The 20,280-nt window shown below is 42.7% G+C and overlaps 1 protein-coding gene across 1 annotated transcript in view; it reads left to right on the top strand.

Annotated features, from left to right (window-relative positions):
- The window catches only part of AKIRIN2 (akirin 2), a 210,366-nt gene that overhangs the window by 135,752 nt on the left and 54,334 nt on the right, over nucleotides 1–20,280 (top strand). The window lies entirely within an intron of this gene.

Genomic DNA, 20,280 nt, shown 5'->3' with positions numbered 1-20,280 from the left:
AGTGAAATTACCAGTGGCTGTCTTGAACCTTTTCAGCCTTTCATGCCCAGCATTTCTGAAAGTACTAATATGCAGCTGCTGGATATTGTTTTGCCAATATCAGGTGCTGGTTCAGGGATGGAGGAAGCCAGGTAATTCCAAGGGGGCTTGCCTTCTCAGGCCAGGGAGAAGCCTGGGGAGCAATTCTGAGAAGAGGGACTGTCCTGGCTGTTCCCACTCATGGATTAGTAGCTACCATGTCTCTTTTCTTAGGTGCTTCCCTCTCCACTTGCACACATCTGGCCCTACGATCCCTTGCCCCTGGGATTCATTCATTCATGCAATCGTATTTATTGAAAAGTTACTGTGTGCAAAGCACTGTACTAAGCACTTGGGAGACCCTCCCCATCCCCCCCCGCCTTACCTCCTTCCCCTCCCCACAGCACCTGGATATATGTATATATGTACGTATTTATTACTCTATTTTATTTGTACATATCTATTCTATTTATTTTATATTGTTAATATGTTTTGTTTTGTTCTCTGTCTCCCCCCTTCCAGACTGGGAGCCCACTGTTGGATAGGGACCGTCTCTATATGTTGCCAACTTGTACTTCTCAAGCGCTTAGTACAGTGCTCTGCACACAGTAAGCGCTCAATAAATACGATTGAATGAATGAATGAATATAACAGTAAATAGACACATTCCCTGCCCACAATGAGCTCACAGTCCATCCTCATTGCTGCAGCCCATTCCTTGGCTAGCCTGTGTGCAGTGGAGAAACCAGAGAGCTCCTATTAAATGGTTATGTCCCCAAATGAAGCAGATTGGCTAAACTTTTTCTAGGAAAGCTACTGATGCTGCCAGATACTGGTCACACTGTGCAGACAGCCAAACCCCTTGAACAGGGTACCCTTGGTGCCTAGTCATCTTGTGTGAATTTTGACTTTTAGGGAGGGTGTGCCCAGAACATTGCAATGGGATTGATCCTGACAAGCTGGTCCGTTATGGATGCCAGCAATAATCTCATCTTTGAATTTGGACTTACTTTTAGGTTGGAACAGAGGGCAATGTTAGAAAATGGATCTAGGGTGAAAACATTGAGAAAAATGTCTTTCCCCCTATCAATCCATCAATCATATTTATTGAGTGCTTACTGTGTGCAGAGCACTGTACTAAGCGCTTGGGAAGTACAAGTTGGCAACATATAGAGACGGTCCCTACCCAACAGTGGGCTCACAGTCTAGAAGGGGGAGACAGAGAACAAAACCAAACATATTAACAAAATGAAGTAAATAGAATTGATATGTACAAGTAAAATAAATAAATAGAGTAATAAATATGTACAAACATATATACATATGTACAGGTGCTGTGGGGAAGGGAAGGAGGTAAGGCGGGGGGAATGGAGAGGGGGAGGAGGGGGAGAGGAAGGAAGGGGCTCAGTCTGGGAAGGCCTCCTGGAGGAGGTGAACTCTCAGTAGGGCCTTGAAGGGAGGAGGAGAGCTAGCTTGGCGGATGTGGGGAGGGAGGACATTCCAGGCCAGGGGGATGACCTGGGCCGGAGGTCGACAGCATGTCCAACAGGGGAAAAAAGTTAATTTCAAAGAATTAAGTCCCTTTGGTATTCCAGAAATAAGCCAGTGATTTCGTGAGCCTGTCTCCTCCCTAGCTCACAATGAAATGATGAAATGGGATGTATACCTGAGTGTCTTCATCATAATCATCATCATCATCAACAATCGTATTTATTGAGCGCTTACTATGTGCAGAGCACTGTACTAAGCGCTTGGGAAGTACAAATTGGCAACATATAGAGACAGTCCCTACCCAACATTGGGCTCACAGTCTAAAAGGGGGAGACAGAGAACAAAACCAAACATACTAACAAAATAAAATAAATAGAATAGATATGTACAAGTAAAATAAATAATGAGTGTGGTATTTGATAAGCGCTTACTTTGTGCCGGGAACCGTACTAAGTGCTGGGATAGATTTAAGTCTCTGTGTCCCATGGAGTTCACAGTCTAAGAGGGAAGGAAAACAGATATTTAATTCCCATTTTACAGGATTAGGAAACTGAGGCATAGAGAAGTTAAGTGACTTGTCCAAGGTCACACACCAAGCTAGTAGCAGAGCTGGGATTAGAACCCAGGTCCTCTGGCTCTTCCCGGCCCATGCTTTTTTCCGCTTGGTCAAACTTCTTCTCAGATTCATCTGAGAATCATTCGAAATTCAATTCATACTGGAATCAGATTTTTTCTTTAGCCAATTTGATGTGGAATTTGAAAGAGCAACTTGAGATTTTGGATAGATTCAGAGTCTAGAAGTCCATAAAATGCTATTAGAGAAAAGTTTAGAAATGTTAGAGGCTCCAACCCTAAACATGAGGATGGAGGTCAGGGAAAGCATCCATCACACAGTTTCACCAGAGAGGCAGAACATTGGGTTGGTGGGGGGTGGGAGGGCATTGGTTGGACCGTTGTAATAAGGATGATGTACGATTTTATGTTCCATGATAAATGTTATCTAGTGAATTCTAGTACCTAGCCATTTTCAGGTACTCAGTCTTTACTGAAGTTTTGCGAAATCATTAATTAAAAGCTTCTTAGAGTGCGACCAAAAAAATAAGAAACTAAAGAGAACAAAATGCAGAGAGGCTACATACAGTAAGTGGGAATTTGACCTGAATGAGAATACCAGGGCCATTCCATTGCTGGTTTGTGTTTTAGAGAGTGACCTAAGGTCTGTTGCTCACTCCTACAGTATGACTGCAAGAAAACAACAACAGATTCTTCCAGGTGGCTCCAGTTTCTAGGGCTTGAGGTTGCCCATTAATCAGACCAATATTACAAAGAAGTAGCCTGGTAATAGAGGGGCTGTCTGATCTGATTAATCATATATACCCTAGCACTTAGCACAGTGTCTGGCACAGGGTAAGTGTTTTAAAAATGCGTAATAATGATGGTAATACCATAATAATAAGGCACAAGGAGAGAAGATTCAGGGAAATTAAAGGAGTCGAGTTTCAAATGAATTGCATCCAGAAAAAAAATAAGTAAGGTTTGTGAATTTCTCCTAGACAGGCAGCCTAGTACAGAGGGATGAACTGGAGGCTGTAACTGGTCCTCAGAGCTAGACCCACTGTTTGAGCAGCCTTGCCCGAGTCTTGGGAGACGGCATGATTCATTGACCTAGAGTGCAAAATGGGTGATGAGATGGGAGATGTGAGACCTAAGGATGAAAGACAGGGGAAGTAGCATGGTCTGGTGGAAAGAGTACGAACCTGGGAGTCAGAGGATCTGTGTTCTAATCCTGCTTTGCCACTTGATTGCTGTGCGGTCTTGGGCAAGTCAATTAACTTCTCTGTGCCTCAGTTTCCTCAACTGTAAAATGGGAATTAAATCCTACTCCCTCCTACTTAAACTATGAGCCTCATGGGGGATAGGGACCATTTCCAATCTGATAAACTTGTATCTACTCCAGCTCTTAGAACAGGTATGGATACATAGTAAATGATTAACAAATACCATAAAAAAGGGAGAAACCTGGGAGGATGGTTTTTCTTCCTTCCATTGTTGCCAAGGAAACCGCTTCCTATCTTTGTGCCATGCATGTTGCCCTCTAGTTGAGAAGTGGTTTCTATTTAGGAGGACAAAATCAACTCACAGATTTACACTCTGGTTTAGTTCCACTGTTTCCCCTGCTTTGACCTCAGCCTCTCCATCTGTAACATGGTGATCATTACTCAATTGATGGTATTTATTGAGCACTTACTGTGTGTAGAGAGCTTGGGAGTGTTGAAAACAGAGTTTCCTGACCACAAGGCGCTTACAGTCTAGAGATGAGCTCATTTTCTAAGCTGCATTCTTAAAAGGTGATTTCCACCCCCGCCACCCCCAACAAGGGTCAGATACCCTGTCTAATTCCTACCAGTGAATTCCCTCCCAGTGTTTAGTACAGTGCTTTGCACAAAGTAAACACTTAATAAATACTATTCAGTCAACTCTCTTACTACTACTGCTTACTATTTGCATCAATTGAGGCAAACAGGGAGGGCCTTTGGGGGCCATAATTTGCAAAACCAGAATCCAACATCTTTTTTTGAAGTTCCATCATTTCTGTTTTGTTCTCCTTTTCATCTCCTTCTTAGATAAGCCCTCTTAAAATGTCTGGCTACTCTTTCTTGGCAAGAGGCAGAGGAGGAGAGTGCTGACTTTAAAATCCTGTTTTGTTTTTTAAAAAAAGGAAAAAGTTAAAAAGAATGTCTGCTCGAAGCATTCACAGAGAAGTCAATTATTACCGGGACTAATCCTGTTTTTATTTATTTTTTTGGTTGCATTTTAAATTAAGTCCTTATTATGTGCCAAAGTATGGGGATACACAAGATAGTCAAGTAATAATGTAATGTATTAAGTGCTTACTTTGTGATATGCGTTGGTCTAGATTCAAGATAATTAGCTCAGCCATAGGCCCAGTACAAGAAGAGGTTCACAGGTTAAGAAGTAGGGAGTGCGGATCTCTGCTTGATGGATGGCACAGAAAGTTTAAATAACTTTCCCAAGGTCACAAAGCAGGTCAGTGGCATGGCTGGGATTAGAACCCAGTTCTTCTGACTCCTAGTCTCATGATTTTTTCACTAAGGGCATACATGGATGATTCCAAATGTTACCTCTCCAGCCCTTTCCTCTCTCCTTCTTGGCAATCTCACATTTCCACCTGCCTTCAGGACTATACTATACTGTATATACTATATACTTGTATATACTGTATATACTGTATATACTGTATATACTATACACTGTACTAAGCAAGCGCTTAGTACAGTGCTCTGCACATAGTAAGCGCTCAATAAATACGATTGATTGATTCAGGACATCTCTACTTGGATTTCCCACCGACACTTCAAATTTAGCTTGCCCAAAACAGAATCTCCATCTTCTCACCCAAGCCCTATTATCCTGTTATCTATGGGGTTTTCTGCTGGCCTTTCATTTGTCTTGGAGTGGGAAACTTGGTGACTTGACAAAGGACAGTACAAGTGTTGTGAGCTTTTCCATGGTGAAGCTCATTGGCCCCTCATCAGAATTCTTATAGGAGGGGCCCAAGTTATTTTAGGTTCTCAGCCAAGGGTCTATCCTCATCATCTTTGGGAATTAAAGACCTGTCAACACCTGATAATGACAATTTTTCACTCTTCAGGACACTGCAACATCCTAGGAACTACATTATATAACACAAACATGTCACACACATTTGAAATGGTGATTGCTTAAATTCCTCTTTCACGATCATTTCCTACTGGTTCTGGGCCTTGGTGAGCCAGATGTGGGTTTTCCCTTTAATCAGCTGACTACCCCCTGCCTTAACTCAGAGAGGACAAGTGTGATGATGAAACTGAGCAAAGAGGAACTTGTGAATCCAGACCTAACAAAGCTTGTTAACTTTATCTTCCCTATTTTTTTAGCACTCCAGTTTTTCAGAGAAACTTTTGCCAGTGGCATCAGAAACTTTTGAGTCCAACAGTGGCCTTGATTTTACTCTTCAATTTGGAACTGTGTAAATCATTGACTATTGTATGAGATTAAATGAAGAGAATTGAATTAATTTAGAAAAATAATGCTTTGAGTTTAGAATTTATAGTAGAGTTAGCATTCCACCAGAATTTCTTACAGAGAATGTCTCTAACTATATTCCCAGGCCTCTGTCAGCCAACCTAAATAGTTTGCCAGGTAAGTCTGTAGTTCCTCTCAGTACAGTATTATAGCCTGAAATTTTAATTTTAGCTGTTGGAGCATGAGAGAGAGCAAAAGAGAGAGAGCAAACCCTTCCCTATTAAGTCTAACTTACCAAGTCATACCAACCTAATAACGAGCCCTAGCACATATGTAATACCATTCTCAGCACTTTTATAATTGTATTTGTTAAGCATTTACTCTGTGCCAGGAGCTAGAGTAAATACAAGGAATAGCATGGCCTAGAGGAAAGCGCTCAGGCCTGAGAGTCAGAGGACCTGGGTTCTAATCCTGGTAGGTGACCTTGGGCAAGTCACGTAGCTTCTTTGTGCTTAAGTTACCCATTTGTAAAAATGGGGATTCACTAGCTGTTCTCCCTCCTCCTTAGATTGTGAGCCTTGTGTGAGACAGGAACAATGTCTGACCTGATTGTCTTGTATCCTCCCCAATGCTTAGAAGAGTGATTAACACATAGTAAGTGTTTAACAAATTCCACAATTATGACCGTTAATATTACAAGCTAATCAGGTTTTTTATGGTATTTAACTCTTACTATGTATCAGGCACTGTACAGAACACTGAGGTGGATAATAATGGTATTTGGTAATAGTAATGGTGTTTGTTAAGTGCTCACTATGTGTCAGGCACTGTACTAAGCACTGGTATGGATACAAGCAAATTGGGTTGGACACACCTGGGGCTCACAGTCTCAATCCCCATTTTATAGATGAGGGAACTGAGGCCCAGAGAAGTGAAATGACTTGCCCAGGGATACACAGCAGATAAGTGGAAGAGCCGGGATCAGAACTCATGACTTTGAGTCCCAGGCCTGTGCTCTACCCACAACACCATGCAAATTAACAAATTAATTGAATTAATTCTAGATAGAAATCAACAGACTGGACGTAGTCCATGTCCTACATGGGGTTCACAGCATTTATCCTCATTTTACAGATGAAATAACTGCGGTACAAAGAAGTTACGTGCCCAGCGTTACACAGTAGATAAGTGACAGAGCTGGGTTTAGAACACAGGTCCTCTGACTCCCAAGCCTGTGCTCTATTCACTAGACCTTGCTGCTTCTCACATATCTAAATGTATATTCAATGGCTTACTTAAACTCTGATGACTAGCCTAGAGTCCTGGGATAAGTGTGTGGACCAATGAGAAACAGAATCAATCAATCAGTGGTATTTATTGAGCATACTATGTGTAGCGCACATTACTAAGCCCTTGGAAGAGTACAGTATAGCAGTCAGTAGGCAAGTTCCCTGTCCACAGAGAGTTTACAGTCTAGAGGGCTCAGTGGGAATTGGGAGGTAACAGGAAGCTGGTAGCCCAGCCATTTCCTGGAGATGCTGCAAGAAGGCCAAGTACCTCCCAGTAGGACCCAGTTGGGGGGAGTTAGGCCGAGTCTACGATAGGATCTGAAGGCCAGAATGCTTGTGTGATGCTCAGGAAGTATTCAGCCATGAGGAAGCCTTGTCAGGGGGCCTCAAAGGAAACCTGGCTGGACTCTGAGCATGACAAAGGGCTGACTGGGGATTAAGCCAATAGTGCATCAGAAAGAGTGACCTTGTGCTTTGGGGCCCCACTGCCTGTGAAAGCCATAGCTCCCTGAAACGTGGGTTTCTATGAGAGAGCAAATAACCCATATTGTACCCCATCTTTGGCAAGAGCCCTTCACTCATATCCCAGCTGCCTCTCCCCCAGTATTTTTAACAATAGCCAATTACCTATTGTGCCTTGCTCCAACAACAAATCAGCTTCTTGCATAGACAGGAACTGCTTGGATATTCCAGTCTTGCAGAGAAAATAAGGACCCAGCTTGCTCCGGTGGCTTTTGCCCTCTTCTCATTGCCCACAGTAGCCCCTCAGAAAGGGAAGGTGGTCCAGGTAAACGTGGACTACCTGATAAGCTCGGACTGCCTGACCAGTCCTGCCCTGCTGTGCTCCCCCCCAGCCCACCCCACCCCACCCTCTGAGAAGATTTCATCAAGGAGTTCTTGGAGAAACACCTCTGCCAGGATTTTCCATTGATTCGCAGGTTTATTCAATGCCCAACACCTTGCTGAAAGCAGATAAATAGCATTAAGGAAATAATAGGCTGCCAGAGCCTTAGGAATCTACCTCTTGAAACATTTTTTGCTAAAATGAACAGAATTCATAGAATCCAAAGCCCAGCCCACTCTGATATTCTTGGCACACAATTTGTTCTCAATAGCTTCAAGCTTACTTTTAAATCCTTTGTAATCCTGCTGGAAATCATTAAACAGTGAGTCATGGAGCTCTCAGATGGCCTCCCATAATGATTTTGCCATCCATAGCTGAACTTTTTTTATCCAGTTCCACAAATTTATAATCAATTGCTGACATGACTTCTTGGGAGGCCTTTGGTCATTCATTTATTCTCCCTCCAGGTGAGGGTGCCTGGGATGGCTGCCATAGAGGGTCTCTCTGAGAAAAGCTGAATATTCTCAACCCTGACTCTCCTGCCAGCTGGTTTTCTGTCTGAAGTCTCTAATCTTTTTTTGTTTAATATCTACCATTTGAAGAACCCAGTATAAATCCAGAAAGCCTGCCAGGGTATTGAGCTGGACAGTATCTGTTTCTTAGCACGTGTCCCAAACCCACCTGGACTGATAAGCCCTAGTCTCTATGGACAAAGTCAAGTGCTAAGTTGAGGCAATTTTCCAAATAATTCAGGGGGAAAAAATGCTATTTATTTTAGTATTTAGAAGACTTATTTGGTATTTATTTAGTATTTAGTAATTATTTAATTTATTTAGTATTAATTAGTATTTATTTAGTATTTAAATACTAGTACTAGTATTTAGTATTTAGTATTAAGTATTTAGTATTTAGAAGACTGTGAGCCCCCCCGTGGGACAACTTCATCACCTTGTAACCTCTCCAGCACTTAGAACAGTGCTTTGCACATAGTAAGTGCTTAATAAATGCTATTATTATTATTATTATTATTATTATTTGTTAGGTGCTTACTATGTGCCAGGCACTGTACTAAGTGCTGGAGTGGATATAAGCAAATCAGGTTAGGCACAGTTTCTGTCCTACATGGGGTTTACAGTCTTAATCCTCATTTTATAGATGAGGTAACTGAGGCACAGAGAAGTTAAATGACTTACCCAAGATCACACAGCAGACAAGAGGCTTTCTACCTTCCTCTTTCCCCCGTCTCTCTCTTGTCCATCTCTCCCCTCTCTGTCTCTCTTGTGTCCATCTCTCCCCTCTGTCTCTCAATAATAGAGATAATAATAATAATTATGGTATTTGTTAAGCACTTACTATGTGCCAAGCACTATTCTAAGCACTGAGTAGATCAAGTTGGACACAGTCCCTGTCCCACATGGGGCTCACACTCTTATCCCCATTTTACAGATGAAGTAACTGAGGCTCAGAGAAATGAAGTGATTTGCCCAAGATCACACAGCAGACAAACGGCTGAGCCAGGATTAAAGCCCAGGGTCTTCTGATTCCCAGGCCCACGGTCTATCCACTAAGCCATGCTGCTTCTCTTTTTCTGTGCCTCTCTCAATCACATTTATTAAGTACATACTATGTGCAGAGCACTGTACTTAGCACTTGGGGGAGTACAGTATAGCAGAGTTGGTAGACACATTTTCTGCCCACAAGGAGTTTACATTGTTGCATCTCTTTCTTCTTTCTCTTTCTTTTTTTTTCTCTCTCTTTCCCCCTTCTCCCTCACTTCTCCCTCCCCCTTTCTTTCTCTCCTTTTTCTTTTTCCCTGTCAAAGTCTCACCCCTCCCCATCACCTTCTGTCCCCCACCTAAACTCTATCCCAAGTTCATCCTTTGGCTCAAGATGAAAAGTTGGCACCTGTGCCCTTGGCTATAAAGGAGTCTCTTTCTTGTCATCCTCCGGACAGAGAAATATTCTCATCTTTATCAAATCCCTGTTGGAAAGAAGCCATTAAACTCTCCCTTTGAAGACAAGGTCACAGAGTCTGAATCCCCATGGGGGATCAGAGGTTTATTGTAGAGAAAGTTTGAAATGCTTGTGACTGTAAAGACTTCAAATCCTGGCGAACCCTCCAGGGGTTCTCCTACTGTCAAAGCTTTGAAGGAGAACAGTGACATCAGCACATCATGTGATTCTGCTTCTCTTATCCCCCCTCCCACATCCCTCCCACCTGGGTGTTTGACCTCTGCCTCTAATTAAACCAGTCTGACAAGGAGGGCTCTTGGAAAGGACTTGCTTGGGTGACAAGAGATGGAGCAAGTCCTGCTGCTGGCAATTATGATCTGCTTCTTGGTCTTTCCCTGGTGGTACCAAAAATCTTTTCCAAAGCTATAGCCTCTCTTGTGCCAGAAGAGGAGGCTGCAGGCCTTACTGAAGAGCGATCCATGCAGAGCTGTGCTTCCCAGATTCTTTGGGGAAGAAATGGGTGTTGCTCTGGGTGAGATTTGAACCATTCCTCTAGTTGCAGGGAAGTAGGGAAATTCCTTCAGGATCTCCTCTTGTCCAGGCAGTAAGGAGTGTTTTTCATTTACATCTACATGGCCATCCCATCCAGTTTTACATTGGACCAACTGATTTTCAGCTAGTCTGCCACCATGCAGAGCTGTGCTTCCCAGATTATTTGAGGAAGAAATGGCTGTTGCTCTGGATGAGATTTGAACCATTCCTCTAGTTGCAGGGAAGAAGGGAAATTCCTTCTGGATCTCCTCTTGCCCAGGCAGTAGGGAGTTTTTTTTCATTTTCGTCTACATGGCCATCCCATCCAGTTTTATATTGGACCATCTGATTTTCAGCTAGTCTGCCACCCGTATAATACTGTTATGGCACCAGGTGCCCTCATAGTCATTTCATTTTTATTTTAATTTTAAGCACCTAGCATCCCAGCCTCTTGGCTCTACTGCCGAGTCCTAAGGTTTGAAAGCTGAACCTTTGTTTATAGGGAACCTGGGAGGAGAAATGTAACAGACTCATGTTTCTGTAGATTTCTGCAAAAAAAAACCCCTTCTATGTATTCCTTATAATTATCCAGAATCTCCCTCCCAAAATGCCCTAGGCTTTTTTCTGATCAGAAATCTTCACCACTAAAGGCATAGCTACCCCAGGCATCCCTCAACTTGTAGAAATGGGACTAGAATCCAAATCAATCATTTATTGAGTGCTTACTGCATGCAGTGCCTTGTACTAAGTAAGCCTATGGGAAAGAATAGAACAGAGTTGGTAGACACATTCCATGTCCAAATGGATCTTACAGTCTAGAGGGGGAGACAGACACTTATTTAAGTAAATCCAATTACAGATATGTGCATAAGTGCTGTGTGGCTGAGGGGAAGGGTGAATAAAGGGTGTGAATCCAAATGTAAGGATGGTAGAGAAGGGAGTGGGAGAAGAGAAAATAACAGCTTAGGTAGGGAAGGTCTCTTGGAGGGGATCAGACCCATGCTCTTTCCATTGCACTAACAGGACTTAATGCACAAAGTAGGCACTCAACAGATACTGGTAACCAATGCATTTTTAAAAAAATAAGCAATTGAACATTCAGATCTGGGTGCTTATTTAGTTTCTGCTCCCACCTGACACATCTTCTTTGATTTGTGATCAGACCTCTGTGATACAAACCAGAATAAAGCACATTCTCTGGGTTTGGGCCTCCCCAGTTTACCTGGAACTGGATTGGCCTCCAGGGTGTTAGAGAGAAAACAGGAGAAGCCTTTAACTCTTTCATAGGTGTCACCACCCATTTGGGTTTCACCTGGAAGTCATAGGGAATTGTGGGACCTGAAAAGTCATTGCCCTAGTGTGCCAATTTTGCATTCAGAGCATGGAGGCAGAGAGGATGTAGGGGTTTTGCAAGGAACAGGCTTCAAAAATATAAAAATAATAATAATTGTGATATTTGTTAAGCATTTATTATGTGGCAAGCAGGGTACCAAGCACTAGGGTAGATTCAAGATAATCAGGATGGACACATTCCCTGTCCCACGTGGGATTCACGGTCTTATCAGGAGGGAGAACAAATATTAAATCCTCATTTTTCAGATGAGGAAGTTGAAGCACAGAGAAGTTGTGTCATTCTGGGCAGGGAATATGTCTGTTAATTCTATTGTATTGTACCCTCCCAAGTGCTTAGTGCAGGACTCTGTACATAGTAAGCACTCAAATATCACTAATTGATTGACTGGCCCAAGGTCACACAGCAGATAGGTGTTGAAGCCAGGATTAGGCTCCCCTAGCTCCCAGACCTCGGCTATTTCTACTAGCTTCCATACTCCCTCCCTAGACTGGACACATTTATGGTGTGCACCAAATATGAGGGTCCAGACCACAACCAATGTAGTAGAGCTGTCTGATTCCAAGATACTAATGCTGATGGTGAGATTGCATCCATAATTAATCAGTGTCATTGAGGGAGAATATCTTGCGGTGCTCCGAGGAGCGGATCCTACCGGGAGCAGCAGGAGTCGCCTGGTGTGATGGCGGCGGGCATCTCAGGATCGGGATCCCGGGCATCTATGTTGGCACCCTGAGGAGAAGGATCCTTCCGGGAGCGTCAGGGCCGCACGGTGATGTGGAGGAGGATAGGCAGCCATTGAAGGTTTTTGAGAACTGGAGAGATGTGGACCTAACATTTTTTAGGAAAATGATCTGGGCAGCAGATTGAATTATGGTCTGGAGAGGGGCGAGACAGGGAGGTTAGTGAGGAGACTGATGGAGTAGTCAAAGTGGGAAATGATGAGTGCTTGGATTAGCATCTTAGTCTGGTTGGAGAGGAAAGTGGCAATTTTAGAGATGTAGTGATGTTTTGGGAAGATGAGTTGTGTATTAGACATATTAAGTTTGAGGCATAGTTGGGAAATCTCAGTAGAGATGTCCTGAAGGCAGGAGGAAATGTGAGACTGCAGAGAAGGAGAGAGGATGGGGCTGGAGCAGTAAATTTTGGAATCATCAGCGTACAGATGGTAGTTGAAGCCATGGGAGTGAATGTAGATGGAGAACAGAATGCTCATTAGTCTTTTTCATCTTTGACATTGCAGCTGCCTTCTTTCCAAACCCTAATGATAAAAAAAGAGATAAAGAGGCCACTCTTCCAAATGGTTTGGTTTCAGTTAGATTTTCAAGGGGCCTAGAAGGGAATTAGGATTATATGGAAATTAAAGCAAGTTGGAAGAAAGCAGTGTTTCTGAATTCAAAAATCCTCAGGCTTATTATGAATGCAATGAATACTTTTGCTTCCTGGTTCTTGCTAAAGAGGTAAAAATTTCTATGATAAATTAGTATAGCTCCCAGGGAAAATAGAATAAATGTTGTAATAACACGGAATTAGTTCCTGGTTGATATTCACTGAGAATGAATGCAGAGTTTGAGTTCTTCTGCCACACATTAGCAAATGTTGAAAAATTCAGCATTAAATTGCCAATTGAATGTTGTTAGTGTATAAAAATAAACCAAATAACAAGAGACAAAGAGAGCTGAGGGGAAAAGGGATGCTAAAGTGGAAAGCGACTGTGCAATTCTTATGTGCCTTTTCATCGAAAAACATTGGAGGGGCTCAGAGAAATTCTAGAATATTTATAGGATTTAAAAGAACTCTGGGCCCAAAGGATTCTAGAATCCAAAAGCCTAATCATGGTGAGCAAAGACAATTTCTCATCATTCATGTAGAGTACTGGTCTCAGCTGGAGGATTCATCTGATGCCCAGGAGAGGGCTATGGGAAGACCAGAAGCCTGGGGAAAATAGCTAAATAGCTAAATCTGGCAAGTGTTGCTGCTTTCCCCAGAATCTGGTATATCATTTCATCGGTTCCCCACTGTCAGAAAGGTAGCCTTCTCTCCCCCTGCCTGTTGCGGTGACACTGGCTTCCATGGATAGCTGGTACATTAATCAGGGCCCAGAGAAACCAGCCCAGTGGGGAAACTGCATGGAGCCAATCAAACTCTGCTGTAAATGTGATGCCCTTCCTCCCCCTTACCCCTGCATGCAAGCATGCATGTGTATGCACAAACACACACACACACACAAACTGTCTCACTCTTTAATTCTTTCTCTCACTCTCATTCTTTTTCTCACTCTTTCACTCTTTCTTTCTTTCTCTCTCCCCCCCCCCCCCCCCCCCCCACACACCAATTGATTCACCTCACCCCGGGACTAGTCTAAATTCCTCATTGGGTCATGGTAATGGTAAAGCTATTGAGGAAAGCAGCAGATTTGAAATCCCAGCGTTCAGGCCCGAGAAATGGAGCTTTCCAAACAGCATCTTCTCCCATTCTCCCATATCTTGGAATTCCCTAACTCGCATGCGTGGCGGTTTCAGTCCTTTGCTTTATCTCTCTCCAACCCAGCATGCACCCAGATCCCTACCAGAGAGATCGGGAATATCCTTTATCCTTTTCTCCTTTCAATATTTCCCACTGCAGGTTACCCTTCTCCCACTGCAGATGACACAGACCTGATGGCTCCATGAACAAGTGAGTGCACTGATTGCTTGACTGAAGTGTTTTGGAGTAATGAGCATTGACTGTCTCAGCAAATAATTATGGTATTTGTTAAGCACTTACTGTGTGCCAGGCACAGTACTAAGTGCTCGTGATCTCAGCAGGACATATGTCTAGGTGTGGGAAAGGGAAAGGAGAATCTAGATTGAAGCTTGAGAATTTCCATATTGAACAACTCTCCATCCCCAAGGATTACTAATTGGGATAGAAACTGGCATTTCAGTGTTGTTTTCCTACAGGTCAGAAACCAAGCCTTATTGGTGGTGTTACTAATTCCACAACCATTCACCTGATTAGTCATAAAACAGTCATTACTCTTACCATAGTGCGTACTACAGTTTCTGCACAAAGTAAGTACTCAGTAAATATCATTGAGTATTGAATATCATAAACATTTTTCAAAGACCAACATGATCTAAAAATTACCCAAACTGCCCCCCACCAACCCAACCCTGCCCTGAAAAATAGTGTCCCAGCACCTGCCCAGTGCAGTTTTTGCTAGGGGGGTTGTGCCCAGAAAACCATAGGTTTACTGTTTAAGCACCTCTCCTCCAGCCTCACAACATTGTCATGCGTATTCTTATAATCTGTTGCTTCCCCTATCTACAATTAATTTTACTGTCCATCTCCCTGACTAGATCGTAAGGCTCTTTGAGGGCAGGAGTCATGTCTTCCAATTCTACTATCCTGTACTCTACTGTAGCAGACAAGCACTTAGTACAGTGATCTGTACAAGATAAGCATTCAATAAATGCCAAAATCTCAAGCATTGATCAAAAGAGGCAAAAATTAGGACACCTTCAGAGATAACCAAAAACATCAAAATTGAGCAGTGATCTTTGCAGTCTGAAGTTTGTCCATTTTTCCGTGGTTGGCTCTTGGGGGCTTCCAGAACCTCAAACTGATCTTCTAGTAGAAATGCCTGAGAGAGTTGTCCTGATTGAGGGTATCACTTTTGCTCGTCTCAACTGAAGGAATATGTACTTGCATTATTCACTACTTCTGTAATCATTGCACAAGAAGAGCTAGAATTGGACCAGATAGAAGGGAATGCAGTCTGGTCTAATGGAGAGAGCACAGGCCTAGGAGTTAGGAGACCTGAGTTATAATCCAATTTATAATGATAATAATAATTGTGGTATTTAAGTGCCTGTATGCTAAGCCTGTATACTAAGTGATGGGGCAGATGCAAGATAATCGGTTCTTCTCCCCCATGGGGCTTACAGTCTAAGTTGAAGGGAGAACAGGTATTGAAATGCCATTTTACAGATGAGGAAACCGAGGCACAGAGAAGTCAACTGACTCACCCAAAGTCACAGAGCAAGCAAGTGGTTGAACCAGGATTAAAAACCCAGTCTTAGAATCCTCTGACTCCCAGGTGTGTATTCTTTTCATTAGGCCTTGCTGCATCTTAGTTCTAATCTATTAATCAGGTGGATGGTCGTGGTTTTAGTAGTTGACCATTAAGTCTTGGTTTTCAAACTGTAGAAAAAGAACTTTCAGCTTAACTATTCAGAAGCCTAACTGTCTGACCAGCTGTGTGACTTCAGACAGGGCACTTAATCTCTCGGAGCCTCAGTTTCCTCATTTATGAAATGGGGATCAGTTACTTGCTCTCTTCACTTCATAAATAGTGGACCCCGTGTAGAACTAGGACTGTGCCCAATCTGATTTTATGTATCAACACCAGGACTTAGCACATTGCTTTGGATAAGAAGGAAGTACTTAAAAATATATCACTCATGATTTTAATAAGAATCGTGAAAGTTGCTCATTGAAAAGTCAATCAATCAGTGGTATCTATTGAGTGCTTACTGTGTGCCAGAAGTTGCACTGGGTGAGAGAACAATACAGTCGAGTTGATAGACATTTTGCTGCCCACAAGGAGCTCGAAGTCATGAAAGAGAAAAAACCTACCGCACCTGGTATTCCCAGGCAGTATCCCGTCCAAGTACTCACCAGACCTGACCCTGCTTAGCTTCAGAGATCAGATGAGATCAGGCATGGAAAGAGCACATATATAAAACTTGGAAGTTGAGCCATGTATAATTGAAAATATTTTGAGTCTCCCTGGTCCAAATGGGAAATGGTTATGGGAATGGGGAAACCCCAAAAAGGGTGTGTAGTCTTAGGGTTCAATTACAACCATTCGTGTTATTGTTGGACACTCAATTTAGTAGTATACAAAGCCTCATACCATCCTACCCCAAGTTGCTTGCAGTTGATGGGTAGATAAAGCAGCATAGTGTAGAGAAGCAGCGTAGCATAATGGATAAAGCACGGACCTGGGACTCAGAAGGTCATAGGTTCTAATTCTGGCTCCGCCACTTGTCTGCTGTGTGACTTTGGGCATGTTACTTCACTTCTCTGTGCCTCAGTTACCTCATCTGTAAAATGGGGATTGAGACTCTGAGCCCCATGCGGGACAAGGTACTGTGTCCAACCTGATTTGCTTATATCCACTCCAGCGCTTAGTACAGTGCCTGGCACATAGTAAGCGCTTAACAAATACCATCATTATTACAAATTGGTTTAGGCCCATGACCCCTTACTAAAAATAATACTTGTGGCATTTGTTAAGCACTGTGTGCCAAGCACTGTACTAAGCGCTATGGTAGATACCTGATAATCAGGTTGGACACCATCTCTGTCCTACTTGGGCTCTCAGCCCAAGTAGAAAGGAGGACAGATATTGAATCTCCAGTTTACAGTTGAGGAAATCAATGCACAGTGATGTTGTGATTTGCCTGAGGTCAAACAGCAGGCAAGTGGCAGAGCCCAGATTAGAGCCCAGTTTCACCGATTCCCAGGCCCGTGCGCTCTCTACTAGGCCTTGTCGCTTCCCATGTTGCGGGTCTTGTGTTTCTTATGTTGGGCTGTTTCTGTTTTGGTTGAGAGCATTGAAAGCCCTTGAAGAGAGCAGTTCAGCCCAAAGAATTTCACTAATCTCCCAGCTTCAGATCAGATTCCCATTTTATGTAAGTCTGAGGAAATGCTTCTCTCTTTCAGAACCCTTGAAATCAAAGGTTCCCTGCTTATGTCTCTTGTTCTTAATGAAAGGATTAGAATGGTTAGTGAATGAGCTCTTAAATATCTGTAAAGCACCTTGCCTGCTTGGAAGGGAGTATCTCTAAAAATTATCCCGTGCTCCATGCAAACAAGAATTCATGTGGGAAATGTCTGTGGAATGAACTCTTCCTAGAAGGGTAACATTTCACTCTTGTCTACTCTATTCTGTTTGGATAGTTCCGAGGTCTTGGGCAACATCCTCCACAGTCCCTTGGTGACCCTCTGGGCCATGAGATAAGTCTCCCATGGGCTGTAAAGTGAGAGCAGGCAAATTCCTAAATAAATACAATGTCAGTAGGCAGGAGATTAATGACTCCACCTAACAAAGCATTTTGCTTCAGACCTTGAAACATGCAACTCCTCCCCACTTGGAATGCCTGCTAACTTACTGTACTGGATCACCAGGGCTAATAGAGGAAGTCAAAGAGGCTCGTCTATCTTCTATTAAATCCGGGAAAGGACATAGCCAGTTTGTGAGCCTGGCACTGCAGAACTGCAGCCTAGAATCTGTACCAGGGGCTACCATTCCTTTTTGTGTCTATCTCCAAGTGATTTAGCTTTCATTCTTTATTTTCCGGAGAGGCTCTCACTTTTCCATTGCTCAAAACCCTCAGGAGAGACCCTTTTACTGCCCCATACTCCCATAAATTTGACTTCAGACTCCAAGCAGCATGGCCTAGTGGCAAGAACATGGGCTTGGGAGTCATAGGTCATGGGTTCTAATCCTGGCTCCACAACTTATCTCCTGTGTGACCTTGGGTGAGTCACTTAACTTCTCTGTGCCTCAGTTACCTCATCTGTAAAATGGGGATTGAGACTGTGAGCCCCACATGGGACAACCTGATCACCTTGTATCTACCCCAGCTCTTAGAACAGTGCTTGGCACATATTAAGCACTTGACAAATACCATTAATATAATGGTATAATAATAATAAACGAGGGACAAGATATTGTGTCTAAACTGATTTGTTTTTATTCACCCGAGCGCTTAGCACAGTGCCTGGCACATAGCTCTTAACAAATACCATCATTATTATAAAGTGGTTTTGGCCCATGACTCCTTACTAAAAATAATAATTGTGGTATTTGTTAAGCACTTTGTGCCAAGCACTGTACTAAGCACTGAGGTAGATACCTGATAATCAGGTTGGACACCATCTCTGGTGGTATAATAACAATAATGATAATGGTATTTGTTAAGTGCTTACTATGTACTAGGCATTGTACTAAGCACTGGAGTGAATACAGGCAAATAGCGTTGGACACAGTCCCCGTCCCACGTGGGGCTCACAGTCTCAATCCCCATTTTACAGATAAGGTAACTGAGGCACAGAGAAATGAAGTGACTCTCCCAAGGACACACAGCAGACAGGTGGCAGAGGTAGGATTAGAACCCATGACCTTCTGACTCCCAGGCCTGTGCTCTATCCACTTTGCCATGCTGCTTCTCATATAGGTATGTTTTAAAAATTATTATTATTATTCTGTCCCCCCTGACCCAGAACCTTATGAGGGCAATTTGGTTTGGTACACACCGCTGAAGGTAAGAAGTTATTTCTTCTAGTTTTTCATGCTGAGCTCTAGACTGTGAAACGGGCAATGCCACAGTCATGGAGGGGATAAGGTTGTTTATTCTGCCATCCTTCAACAAGAAATATTTCCCCAAACAGAAGGAAACTAAGATTTCCCCAGCCTTTTAGCCTTATCATTATTTCTTTCATTTTCTTCTCCCCTTTTATGGCAGGTGCTTAGTGCCTCATCCCTCACCCTTTATTTAATTGTAGCACAATTATCTGGCATTGGGAGGGACAAAGCTTCCCCCTTTACCTTACCTGATGAACTAATGAATGTTTGTAAAATAAGACACCTAATGAAAGAAAAAATGTCTCTGGAGAGGTAAGCAGCTCTTTGGCTGAGCCTGAGGGGAATTTTGAGTTTAGATAGAATTACAGTCAGATGTGGTTATTTCATAAACGCTTGCTAACATAACCTTGTTACTGGAGCTGGAGTTGAGAAATGTTTCTCCAGTTGCCACTGTTCCTGAAATGTTGGTAAAAACAGAGCAATTGTCTAAGACTGGAGAAATAAAAAAATCTTCAGACTCAGAGGAGGTTTTCTTTATGCAGATTGTGCTGCTTCCTTTAGGTTTCAAAAATCTCAACATATGCTCAGAGGAATTAATTTGTTTATCTTTGGGATGCCTTTGGGATGCGTGGGGCGAGACCCATTTTACAAATGGATAAACTGAGTCATCAGAAGGAGGTGTGAACTGGTCCCTCATCACAAAGTGAGTCAGGAACAAAGCCAGAAATAGAGCTCACTGATTTCTAACTACTAGCCCTCTCCTTCACTACTGCCAAACAAGCTGGGTTGATGGTCCCATCTCATAAGCATTCATAGCAGCTCAAGGGTTTGGGACCCTCATGTTGTGACATATCCCAGAGATGAAAATTAGTTTGGAACTACCCATCTCGGGGTTTACTTTGCGTTGCTGTTGTTAGGGTGAGAACAGATTATCGTTAATTAACACTCCTGATTCTTATATGGAGCGTGACATTCTTTCATAATCATCAGTGGTATTTATTGAGCATTTATTTAATGTGACATTCTGTGCGAAGTGCTTGGGACAGTACAGCATTATCTCTGGCCTCCTATAATTTACAATCCAAGGTGGGAAACAGATAAAAAAAAGTTTTCATCTATAGTGGGAGCAAGAGGAAGAATTAGGACGTAACAGAAAGTGGTAAAAATAGATGAAATAGCTAAATAAATGTGGATTAAAATAGGCCTACGTACATAAATGTGCTTACAATAGGAATGAAATATATGTGCTGAGGGTGGTATTCTGTTGCTATGACTGAGGTGTTGTGAATTAATCTGAGAAGGCTTCCTGGAGAAGATGGGATTCCTAGCTTTATTTCTCCTAATAATCTAGTGAGTAGATTATCGAGGAGAAAATAAGGTGCAAAAAATCCCCAAAGATTAACAAATGCTAGGCATCACT

The sequence above is a fragment of the Tachyglossus aculeatus genome, chromosome 19 (genome assembly GCF_015852505.1).
Source record: "Tachyglossus aculeatus isolate mTacAcu1 chromosome 19, mTacAcu1.pri, whole genome shotgun sequence".
Classification (NCBI taxonomy): Eukaryota; Metazoa; Chordata; class Mammalia; order Monotremata; family Tachyglossidae; genus Tachyglossus; species Tachyglossus aculeatus.
The sequence above is the reverse complement of the archived record's forward strand: the minus strand, read 5'-3'. Positions and strand labels throughout refer to the sequence as shown.